The 13,200-nt window shown below is 39.5% G+C and overlaps 1 long non-coding RNA gene across 3 annotated transcripts in view; it reads left to right on the forward strand.

The window, feature by feature from the left end:
* LOC112836101 (uncharacterized) overlaps positions 1-13,200 on the forward strand; it is a 45,715-nt gene that overhangs the window by 17,680 nt on the left and 14,835 nt on the right. For 2 of the 3 annotated variants that reach the window (XR_003211382.2, XR_012377952.1), the window contains exons 2-3: positions 2,673-2,797; positions 5,298-5,360. This is a non-coding gene — a long non-coding RNA (uncharacterized lncRNA). Of the gene's footprint in view, positions 1-2,672; positions 2,798-5,297; positions 5,361-5,836; positions 6,208-13,200 lie in introns of those variants that run through there. The other variant, XR_012377953.1, reaches the window with a different exon arrangement.

Here is a 13,200-nt window from a genome sequence, read left to right on the forward strand (position 1 = left end):
GTGCTCTCCTTATACCCTCCTGCCTAATTTTTATTTCCATTTGGATGTCTAATAGGCATTTCAAACTTGTATCCGAAACCTGACCCCCTTCCCAAACCTCACAACTGTCAAAGTCTTCCCAACTTCAGTTAAGAGCAACGTTTTCCCACCTGTGTTTCAATTAAAACTTTGAAATTATCCTTCATTTCTCTCCTCATATCTCATATCTTGCCTGTTAGCAAATTCTTTTGGTTCTACCTTCTAAATACATACAGAACCTTACCTCATCTTCCACATCTATTGCTTCCACCTTTTACAAAGCTATTACCTCTTGACTGAATTATTATAATAGTTTTCTAACAGATGTCTCTGCTTCCACACTTGCCCACACTCTGCGGTCTAGTTTCAGCACCAGCCACATCATGTCTGTCCTTCTCCCAAAACTTCCCATTCAGCTCCCAGCCCATCAGAGAGCACACCTCTTTGGAGAGGCCTATGAGGCTCTCTACATCCTGGCATCACTACCTCTCCTCTCTTCTTCTGTTTTTCTGCGTCTCTGGCTTCTGTCGAAGAACACTGGTTTCCTTGGTCCAGGTGAACATTCCAGCCATGCTGCTGCCTTGGAGCTTCTGCATTCTGTTTCCTGTGCCCAGAAGGCTCACTCTCTCACTCTATTTAAGCCTTTGTTGCAATACCCTCCTCCCTGTGAGGTCTTCATTGACCACCTTATTAAAAATTGCAGGGATGCCTGGTTGGCTCAGTCGGTTAAGCATCTGCCTTCGGCTCAGGTCATGATCCCGGGGTCCTGGGATCAAGTCCCACATTGGGCTCCGTGCTCAATAGGGAGCCTGCTTCTCCTTCTCCCTCTGCCTGCAGCTCCCCCCCAACCCCCGCTTGGGCCCTCTCTCTTTCTCTTTCACTGACAAATAAATAAATAAATAAAATCTTTTAAAAAAAATTGCAGCCTGCCCTCGACATCCCCTTCCTGCTTCCTTGTTTCACTTGTCGCCATAGCATTAGCACAGGCTGACTTAATTTCAGCCTCCCCTACTCCATGGAGGCCCAGATGTGGCTGTGCAGCTGAGGCGAGCCTGTCGTGTTCCAGCTACAACCACCGGCCGCTGCATCAATGTGTGGAGGAAGAAGCGGCCCAGATAGCTATGAGGCACCCAACACAGATGCCAAATGGCATAGTCATACTAAAAAAACAGCCTGGGTTTTCTAACCTATCTGTTTGAAATCCTGCCTCTCATGCCTTTCTTTAAAATGATTGTATGGAAATAGATTTGGAAACAGATTTCCATTTCTCTATCTGCTTGACCCTTCAACCAGCACATTGATCTTCCATTCACTCTTTTCTTTTTTCAATAATTAAAAAAAATGTGATGCTTCCCCTGCTGTACCTTCAGTACACAAGTGAAAAATGTAGTTGACTTTATTGATGTTTCTCTATATCCCAAAGCATCAGTTTGTTATGCCTCTGGATAGGTGACCCTTTCTGTGAAGGAGCAAGGACACAAAATTTCGGTAGTATACTTAGTTATGTCTTGTTGGAATGTCTTACTAAATAGATTTTTTTAATTTATATTTTAACAACTTGGTATAACTAAGTATGAAAGATATATCCCTCAATATGTGCATTTGTATGTTTACATGTTTCCAAAAATAAGGGAAAATACATAATATTTGGGAATAAAATACGAAAATCATTTTCACAAGTTACAGATGTCCTGATAACTCATAAGTGGTGAAACTATATAAGGTCATCTCTAATGAGTGAAAACATTTTTGATTTCACACTTCCTACATCTTGTACTCTGTTTATAAAAATTACTTAAGATGTTTGAAGATTTTAAGATTTTTAAATGGTTATTTATTTAACTATCAGAACCTAATAAATACATCTTTAAGCAGTTTGTTAATACTAAGCTTTCCTTTGACAAAAAAGGGACTTTGAAATCTTTTAAGTTGATAGCTGAAAGACATTTCTTATAACCCAGATCACTCATCATAAGTTCTGTTGTTTTGTTTTCTAATCACTATAAATAAATCTACCTTACATATTTTCCATGTGGCAGAGATTTTTGTGTGTGGGTTTAATGATATAACTGGTCTCAGAACAGAAAAAAAAATATTTTCAGAAATGTATTCACTTTTTAAAGCCATCTCAGGGACAGAGTTCAGCAGTAGAAGCGTAATCATTTAAAAAATATGTTTCCCTACCTTTCAGAATTCCAGAACTCACTAGGAGAGTTCAAATCCTAAGCTCACGGCACTCACATTAATTATGCATACATTTATCCATACCACCTTGCCTTCCATATCAGTGTGGAAAAGACAGGGAGAGACCAGATGATAAGCCATCCCCTGGAACCTGGGTACAAAGAAAGGCATGTGACCCTAGCCTGACTACTCATGATATCAATCCAATGGTCCTGAGCACCAGTTCAGATATATATACATGGCCCCACCATCCCTAGATTTTTTCATCCAGAGGCTTATGGAAACATTGTCATTCCTGTGAGGTCCCTGAATTGGGATGATATGAACTCAAAGCATGGATAAATATATCATGCACCACATGGACGAAGCTTATATAGAACAGGAGAGAATGAGACCACCAAAGACGGTGTGAAATAATAAGAAATAAAATTGTTCTTTCCTCAATGGTGTTGCTTCTCTCTCTGTTACAGGCTCTTTCTTAACTGAAGAAGATAGAAACATTGCAGATAAAGTGATGATTTGGAAAAAACGAGAAACCTAAATTCCCTCCAGACAATACATGTCAGATGAATGAGAAAAACCCTCATTGAAATGGGTAAGACTGGGGCATGTGGGTGGCTCAGTTGGCTTAGCATCCAACTCTTGATTTCAGCTCAGGTCATGATCTCAGAGTTGTGAGACCCAGCGCTCAAGATTCTCTCTCTTCCAGTGTGCCTGGGTGGCTCAGTCAGTTAAGCACCTGCCTTCGGCTCAGGTCATGATCCCAGGGTCCTGAGATCAAGCCCCACATCAGGCTCCCTGCTCAGTGGGGAGTCTGCTTCTCCCTCTCCCTCTGCTGCTCTCCCTGCCCATGCTCTCTTGCTCGTGCGCTCTCTCTCAAGTAAATAAATAAAACCTTAAAAAAAAAAAAAGTTTCTCATTCTCTCCCTTCCTCTCCCTCTGCCCCCACCCCCACTCACACACACACACTCTCTCTCTCTCAAAAAGAAGAAAAAAATCAACCATCCAATTCTGATTTCAAGAGTCATCAAGTTTCTGAAGTGAAATCATAGAGGTTCACGTTATTATAAGCAGACAAACTTGTAGTCATTCAAATATTGATGACAGAGAATATCACCATTAACTGTGCTGAGCAGAAAACAGGAGTTGAATAAAGGAGAAAGACGCTTTATGTCATTCATCAATTTAGAGTGTTTACCCTGCCGGGACCATCCTAAAGCCAAAACTGGGGAAACATTTCTGACTTTTGCACATCATTATTTCTATCCCATTGCTTGCGTGACCCATGTCTCTGAAACTTGGTTTCTGTCTGAGTGTCTACAGAAAGCCTCATTCGAGTGAAATACACTTTTGCAGGCACTGATGTGATCTCCAGTTTTGGGGTCACCAGTGACTTGAAGGAAGAGAATCTAGGTAATACATGGACAAGGAGAGAGAAGTGAGCATGTAGCTGCCCTGCTGCCGTTGCTCTGTTCACAGTGAGGTTTGAGCCATCTAATCCCCTTGGATTTTTTATCTACCAAAACAGCTTGGGCCCATCAGCAAATTGCAGTGGCATATGGTCCAGGTTTACGAGTAATCTGGCACATGATTAAGGCAAGGGGGATGGATGTCATCCTTCAGCAAATACTGAAAATATTGTAGGAGAAATTAGTGGGGTTCTAAAAAGTCAAACTGATAAAATTATAATTATTAAATACTTCCAAAAATCAACACTTTGGAATTTATCAAATTAAAATTTTCTTTAGATGGAGGAAGTTACCGTCAGTGGCGGGCAGGGGCAGGGGGAGTGAAAACAATGCCCAAATTGTTTAGAATGAGTAGTTCTGCTTCTCTGCTATAGAATCAGTGGCTTGGAGGCTGATCTTCAGGATCCCACTGGGCTATACACTAGGTATAATGTGTAGTGTTTCACTGTAGACCGAGTTTCCACTTCCCTGCAATCAGTTCACTATGGTACTCAACAGCTATCCTACAGTCCTAGTGATAAGGGAAACAAGTTCAAAGAGAGGTATGATGTGATACCTGTCTTCAGGTATAATGATAGATAGTATCTAATATAACCTCATCCATGGTCCTCAAACTGGAGGAAGTCTCCAGCTACAGCAGTTGTTCTCACCCTTGGGTACCCGCTAGATTCACCCGGGGAGATTTTTAAAAATATCAATGCTAAGAATCTTTCCTAGAGATGCAGACTTCATTGGACTTCAGGGAGGCATGGGCATTGGCATTATGAAAAAATGTACCCTTGTGATGTCACTGTTCAGCCAGAGCTTTGATCCTTTGAATTAGGGCAACACTCCAGTGTGCCCAGTGGTACACAAGACTATAGGATAGATACCGAACGTATCTTTCTGGAAAATTCATGTTATTCAAAGATTTGGTGAGGAAAAACTGGCATTATTTTTTCTTCCTCTTAAAAGGTTATTGTAAGTATAAGACATTATGGAGCTCCTGGGTGGCTCAGTCAGTTAAGCAGCCAGCTCTTGATTTTGGCTAGGTCATGATCTCAGGGTCCTGGGATCGAGCCCTGCATTAGGCTCCACACTCAGTGGGAATGTGCTTGAGGATTCTCTCCTTCTCCCTCTGCCCCTCTTCCTGTTCTCTCTCTCTCTCAAATAAATAAATAAATCTTTAAAGGAAAAGACATTATACATTTAGTAAGTCTAAGACAGCTATAAATACACAGTAAAGTATAAAATTCACATGAGCTTTTCAGATAAAACTGTGCCCCAATACCCTCAGAGGAGTATGCTTCATCACTCCGCTTTCCCTTCCTTTATGAGACATTTTTTAAAAAGAAATAATATATATAAAATATTATGCTTTCATTAAAACTACTTCAGTGCTTTAAATTTCTCTTATTTCTTGGTTCATACACAACAATCTAATAATTACAGATCTAAATATTTATCTAATCATCAATTTAGGAATATATGTGTGTGTGGATATGTGTGTATGAGTTTATCTTTCAATCAAGAAAAAGATTTTTAAAAAAACAAACCCGTAATCCTCAATTGCATTTAGTTCCAAATAAGTTTAGCACTTACAGGTACAGTTACATAAGCCTGATTTAGATTCTAATTCCCTCACAGATTATTCAGCATTTATGACTGAGAGGATGCTGAGTAGCAACTTGAGCAGCAGAAAGAAAAGAGGTAAAAAAATTTTTTTTTATCTTATTCTGCTTAATACTACAGTGTTCTTTAGACCTACAACATAGCATAAACATTTTTTTTTCAGGTTTTCTGGTTGTTCCAGGCATTATAGTCTTATTCTATCAAGTTATTTCTCATTGGATTAAAGCTAGTTAGTATTGCATAAACTCATGGCTACATAACTCAATCTGTGTATAAAAGAGATTAAACTTCCCTGAATCTCTGCTCTCAACACATGCCATAGGAGAGACAAGCCAAATTTAACTTTACTGGTTTTTAGTCTTTGACCTTGAGAACAATATCAGCATTTGCTTCAGTAGAGTTTCAGCAACTTCCCCTACCTATGACCTTACCTTTCTCTTTAGGATGAATTAATCAAAATTAATTAAAATAATCAAAATTATTTATTGATCCATTTTTACTACAGCTTCCAGGGGAGGAAAAAAATGGGAATTTTTTTCTTTACTCTCATCAAGGTAATTTTTGCAAAATCTCCTGCTGGGTAAGCCAACCAGTGACCCCTTGGCCAGCTTCAGCATCAAAGCAACATTGTCATGCCATCGTGTCCAGACCCCCTGCACTGTGTGGGCTTTCAGGAAGCGTCCATGTCCAGTAGCACAAACGGACCCAGAAGAGCAGACATGAGAGATTCACAGCCATAGCTCTGCTGAAAAAAATGTCTCAAGTTTTCCTTTAAAATATTCGTGTCGAATACTTAAATTCTTCAGAAAACCCCACAGCTTAAATCAAGGATCTGCCACTGGAGGTTGGACTTGATCTTGAGCGTTGGAGCAAAATCTTGAAAGGGCTCCAGAGTTCACTGGTGGATGGGGGAAATGGGAGAGCTAATGACACTGGGGTTGTTTCCAACATTGAAAGGAATCAAGTCACCTCCCCCAGTTGGGAAGATCAGAGTGGATTTTGATGGCTTGCAAGGAAAGTTGTTTTAGTGAGTGGGAGCTATTTTGCAGTCTGGGGATTTTTAAAGCAAAAAAAGCAAAAGGATCAGAGCATGAGGAAACTGTAGGCTGGACCAGAATCAGTGTAAAAGGATTGGAAGTGATTGTCCCAGCTTTTCCATGAGTCATGTACATTCTAAGGGTAGTAGAGTGAGTTTTGGAGAAGGAATGTGCTATTTATCCCCAACAAAGATGTTTTCAGGGCTAATAGAGAAGGAATTTGAGTCAATTGGGGGGAAAAAAAAAAGCCAAGATGCAACTAAAACACAGATCTCAATGTAAACGCAGGGAAATAAAATGGCAGATTAGGTAAGATAAGTGGGTTTGCTGATACAGATCACACCCAAATTTTCCACGGGCACATATGATACAGTATAATATTTCCTATTAATTAAATAACTTAAAATAATTTTGTGTTAAAATTTCTTATTCATGGGGCGCCTGGGTGGCTCAGTCAGTTAAGCATCTGCCTTAGGCTCAGGTCCTGATCTCAAGTGTCCTGGGATCAAGCCCCACATCAGGCTCCCTGCTCGGCATGGACTCTGCTTCTCCCTCTCCCTCTCCCCCTCCACCCCACTGTGCTGTCTCTCTCTCAAATAAATAAATAAAATCTTAAAAAAAAGATTTCTTGTTCATAATTCATGTGTACTTTCCTGGGAAAAAATGAATACTGTAGACAGTAATGGTCATTAGAGCTCAAGAGTTCACAAAATCAAAGAAAATTCAGGAAAGGTACAAACGAACTGGAAACCACAACCACACACTCCTGCATTATTTTGCCTTTTTCCAGGATAAGAGTAGATTTGAAACAGGTAAAATATTTGTACTATTCACAGAATAGAAAAGAGCCTCCTTGTAGTTCTGCTCAGTGTGTCCAAGGTTTACCAAAAACTATTGATAACCAAAAAAGCACTGTGTAAAGTAACTGGGTAGACGTGTTGCAGTTTTTATGTAAAAACAAGGAAGAATTCTCTCTTTCTAAGGAGTTAAAAGCCTGGTTAAAACAAAACCAAAAAACCAAAAAAACAAAAACAAAACACCTCGGAGCTCTAGCTACAAATTACTGTCCAACCAGATATCATCCCAACACATAAAACAGTTAAAAGCAGTCGTGGCAGCAACAGTTGCCATTTACTTGGTGCCGCCCAGGTGCCGGGTGCTTCCAGAAATTCTGCAGTATAGTTACTAACATAACCTATAATGTATAGATGAGGAAGTCGCAATTTAAAGAAGTTAAACAACTTGCCCAAGATTCCCCAGCCAGGATCCCGACTCAGAGCTCTCTGATTTAAGAGCTCATGCTCTTAACCATTGCCCCAACCTGTCTCACTCCCAGGATGCACTCATTCCTTCCTTCAATACCAAACACTACAGTTTCTGCTGTCTTGGAGTTTACAGCCCATGCTCTACACATACATTTCCAGGGCTCAGAAGGATATAACAAGGTAGAAGCTTTAGTAATGAATGCCTCTTTCCTTGCCCACCTCCGAAAATGCAGACTGACCTCTCAGTTATACTGTTGTCTTAGTTATTGTATGGCCCAGCGGGTCCCTTTCTTCCTTTCTCATGACCGCTCCTCTTATTTTTACAAACCCTTCCACTCTCCTCTTCACAGAATGATCCCTCAACCTCAGTGTCTGGGTGAAAATCTCTGTCTGATGATACCACACACCTAGAAGCCACTGAAGAATTACACTTCAGCACGTGCAGTTTCAAGTCCACAGGGCCACACCAAACCTTGGCTTCTCTAATTTCTTGCAAAAATGTCTAGCTAGATCACCCACATCATCCCCATATTTTTGTTTACATCGGTCATCTCACCGCTATTTGGTTTAAGGTTTTCCTCTCTCTGCTCTAAGTTGTATCATAGCTCTTAGTGATTTCTACATCCATGTGGCTGACTTAGCCAACATCAGCTCCAGAACATATCTCATCTCCACCGCAGACATGCACCCATGGCCCCAGCCGGGACTTGACCATCACCCAGAGCTAACACACCTATGAAATCTTAAAGTTCTACGTCCACTCTCTCCGCACAGCTTCCAATCCTTCTAGCTATTGTGTTTCTACTAATAACATCTTTGTTTCCTAACTTCAGTGAGACCTGATGTTTATTGACTTCCTCATTCTTTCCCATCAGTCAGCCATCCTTCTGTCCCCATTTCCCATGGGGACAATAATTCAGAACTTGAATCACAACTTTGTGCATAAATATGTTGTACCAATGCCACAATCCTTACTACTTAAAATGGGTGGGGGAGCATAAAACGTGAAACTGTAGGTCCATGTCCCTGCAAGTTAACAGTGTCCGGTTGGCCCATAATATTGCCTGAAAATCCTGTGGTGCTCCTAATCAGTTTGTCTCTCACTCTCCGGAATAACAACATAGCCTTACCGGTGGCTGCTGCGCTCCCTATTCTGTAATCTTAACCTCCACTCTCAGCATCAGGCCTCCTGGCATGCTTTACCGAAAAAAAAACAAAGACCATCAGGTGGAAACTTGGCCAACCTCACACTCACGCACCCACACATTTGCTATATTTGCTTTCTATTTATTTTTTCACCTGTCTTTCTAGAAAAGATACTCTATCCTCCTTTCGAAAGCAAATCCTGCCATATCCTCCAACTCCCATATCACAGTGGCTCAATCATGTATTCTCTCTTGTGGTAAATTCTCTGACTTCTCCCTCTTCGTTGGCATGTTCTTTTTTTACATACAGGGTCACTCAAGCCTCTGCCAGGTAAAACATTTTCTTTTAACCCCCTAACCCTCTCTAACTCCCACCCAGTCTCTCCCCTTTAAATAGAAGCTAGTTCAAAAAAATATTCTGTTCACAGGTACTTTGATTTCTTATCATTCACTTCACTCTTTTACTCTTACCATGTACAGCTACCACTCCAACTATTTCATAGAAATAATTCTTCCAACTGTAGTATGACCATAGTATGCTGGTTTGCCTGGAGAACGTCTGGTTGATATTTGTGGTCCTGTCATAATTATCAATAATAACTCTTGAATTAGTCAGGGCTCTCCAGAGAAACAGAACCAGCAAAATGTGTAGACAGATCAATAAAATAGATAGATGGATGACAGATAGATAAATAGATAGAGGTGATATAGATATAGAGATGAATGATATAGGCAGGGATTTATTATAAGGATTTAACTCCATGATGATAGGGGCTGAGAAGACCTGCTGTCTGCAAGCTGGAGACCCAGGAAAGTTGGCTGTGTAGTTCCACTCCAAGTCCGAAGGCCTGAGAACCAAGAGAATTGATGGTGTGAATTCCAATCCAAGTCCAAAGGCCTGGGAACCAGGAGTGCCAATTGTGTAAATCACACTCTGAGAGCTGGAGAAACCAAAATTCCCACTCAAGTAGTCAGGCGGAGAAACAGTGAATTCCCCCTTTCTCTGCCTTTTTTTCTATTCAGATTCAACTGATTGGATGATGCCCACCCCCACTGGTGAAGGCAATCTGCTTTATTCAGTCTAATGATTCAAATGCTAATTTCATCTAGAAACACCCTCACAGACACATGCAGAAATAATGTTTAGCCAAATATCTGGGCACTGCATGGTCCAGTCAAATTGACACATAAAACAACCATCACAGCCCCTTCACTCTCAGATTTATTCTATTTGGGATGACAGTGTGTATCATCACTCTTTCAACTTTTCAGTCCTTAATTTACTTGACTACCTTGCAGCAATTACCTCTGTAACCCAGGCTCTTTGAACCCCTCTGACTCTGGTGGACCACTCTCATAAGGTTATACTCTGACTTCACCAGCTGGTCCTTCTGAGTCACTTTCATAATCTACTTTTTCTCTATCTGCTCCTTAATAGTCAATATGTTTCTAGGTTTATCCCTTGACCCATCCTGTTGGCTAGCTAATACATCCATACTAATGGTAACAACTACTATCACTATTCAATTCCTCCCTATTGTACATGTCTAAGCCCAGATCTCCCTCCTGACCTCTAGCTTTTTATATAAAACCACTTATGGGAATTTCCACTTGGATGCCAAAAAAGATACCATAAACAGAACCCATCTCAAAGTGAACCCATTAGTTTCCCTCCAGATCTGCTTCTTTTCTCAGACTATCCTAACTACATAAATGGCAGCCCCCATACCCATTGCTCAAATCAGAGACTTGAACATCATCTTTGACTTATCATCTTCCCTAACTCCCCTATTCCACATCAAATTTGTCATCAATTTCACTTAATCCTACTTTTCAAAATATTTCTTGAATTCTGGGGATCTGTTTATATCAACTGGGATTACGTTGGTTTGAGACGTTATTAGTTCTCACCTTGTTACTGTAACAGCCTTTTATCTGGTCTCCCAACGTCCACTTATAATCATCTTCAACCTACATGCCACACTGCCACCAGTTTGATCTTTCTAAATCCTGCAATGGCTTTACAGTGACTTCAGGCAACACCTTTCATAATTTCATTTAAGTCTACCTGCTTAGTCCTTGCACAGCATATACAAATATACTCAACTCAAAATTGCTGATTTGAGCCAAGTCTCTCATACTTTTATTTATGCTTCTTCCCCTCCCTAGAAGTACCGTCCTAAACTTCCACTTTCATGTGGCCTCATATCAGCTCCCTCTGGAAGTCTTCTATGCTGGCTTATGTGGCCCTCCTTAAGCAGCATCCTTTGCTTCTCTTCACCACAGAACTCATCATCCTGTCATGCTAATTAGAAAGCTGCTGTTTGTCTCCACTACTAGACTATGAACTTTGGGACATCTCTGCATCCACTATGCCTAGTTTAAGACCTGGCACAGAATGGGCACTCAATTAAGGTTTTAAAGTAAATCACTGAATGAGTGATAATCAGTCAATTAGAAACAACTTCTGCCACAATAGATAGAGTACATATGAATAAAATATGTTATATATAGATACAGATATCGAGTATTATATATATATATATAATTTCTTCTCTTTAAAAGCTTTCAGTTCAATCCAGAGATTTTATAGTCCTGCAGAAGTGCTAAAGTTACTTGGCTAAGTTCTGCTCCATAGTTTAGGACTTCCGTTTCACACTTCACCATGTAACACCTGTAGCTTAATTTTTTTTCTTTGTTATTTATTGCTCGATCGTTAAGTCATACCCTACTGTCTATTATGGTTATATTAAGGCTGTGTTTGTGCAGAATTTCTGGCTTCCAGAAATGCAGACCAGCCATTATAGAGATTCTTTTCTTGTACGGCCACCTGCTTGCTGAGACATATGTTTCCTCTTTTCTAATACTGTGTTTCTGAAGTACTTTTAAGCTTGGCACTACCCTAAAGGCTCTCGATATTAGATTATTACTGTTCTTTTACACTCAAAGGATGAGGGATAATTTCTCTTTTTCTTGGCTACTTTGTGAAATAATATATTTTAAATTTTGTTTAAAAGAAAAACAATGAAAGGGAAATGATATAAGGACCTGTGATTAATATGGAGAAAGAAAATCTTCCTGCTTTAGCCATGCTTTCCCAATTGGGAAGTATAAATGATTCAGTTACTAAGAAAGGTCGGAATAAGGGTCAAACAGTAGATTTGATATAACATTGCATAAAGAAATATCTCATGCTTATTACCTTACAACAACAAAACAAAACAAAAATCAATATTGAAACATGACATATTCAAGTTGGAAAATGAAAGAAGTTATCACCTATGGAAAACCTAGCTCAATTTACCTCTAAGAAAAGTTTTGGGTGGGAGGAAAGTAAAAGAAATGTTTCTTATTCCACTAAATTTCTGTTGCTAAGTGGTAGAAAGCTTTCCTTTGCTCGCAATAGACCAAGAGTCTCCAAAACTCTATCCATCAAGAATTCTATTGGTATTTGCCCCTCTTCCTTAATCTTCACTCCATCCATCTGCTTTTCATAGACTTATACAATGGTAAAATTTGGGGAAAAGTAAAAACTTTATATATGCTGAAGTCAAACTTAAAGCAGTGAGAAATGACATAAAATATATTTAAAGGTGTGTCCAAAGAGTGGTAAGGCTGTAATTAACTCTTCCAGCCTCCCATCCAACCCACAGTCTCATTCAGTCTCTCTCTTTAGAATTCCTCAGAATAAAGGCATGCTTTGGTGTGTCTTAACTTCAAGGGTTCCTCCACTTTGTTTTTGGTCTCTTTCTTTTGTGCAGGCCTAAAAACCATTTAATTAAAATTTTATATAATTATTTTCAAAGTTTATTTTAATTAAGAGGAAAATTTAGAATAATCTTCTGTACTTCTAGAAACAGGTGCACATCTTATCTCTTTCATATAAAGAAAAACCTGACACTGGAAAAAAGACTCTAACATAAAAGAAGAGGCAAAAAAAAAAAAAAAGACTAACAGAAAACTCTTCAATTAATATTCCCACAGAGGTAAGAAATGAGTTTACAGCCATGTAATAAGGATGGGATAACATAAATGGAAAACATTCAGATAATGGGAAAGTGCTTTTAGAACTTAAAAATATGAGAAAAGAAATATAAATAACCAATAAGAATATTGTAAAATAAAGTTGAGGAATTGACTCAGAAAGTAGAGCCCAAAGAAAAACAAATGTGGGGGCGGGGTCAGAAAAGGATCAGTCTGGGAGGTCAACATCCAATTTATAGGGGTTCTAGAAAAATAATCTTTAAAAAGAATCACAGAGGAAATTAATGAACACAAAATACAAGTAAGTTTTCCATTTTCTAGATCTTAAGAACATGTGTCTGTGATTTCAGATCTAAAGGTCTCAGCAAGAACACTAGGAATGGGAAAAAGAAAGAGAGAGAGAGAAAGGAAGCAGGGAGGGAAGGAGGGAAGGAAGGAAGGAAGGAAGGAAGGAAGGAAGGAAGGAAGGAAGGAAGGAAGGAAGGAA

Source organism: Callorhinus ursinus, unplaced genomic scaffold (genome assembly GCF_003265705.2).
Source record: "Callorhinus ursinus isolate GAN/ISIS: 27379988/994484 unplaced genomic scaffold, GSC_fseal_2.0 scaffold4, whole genome shotgun sequence".
Taxonomy (NCBI): domain Eukaryota; kingdom Metazoa; phylum Chordata; class Mammalia; order Carnivora; family Otariidae; genus Callorhinus; species Callorhinus ursinus.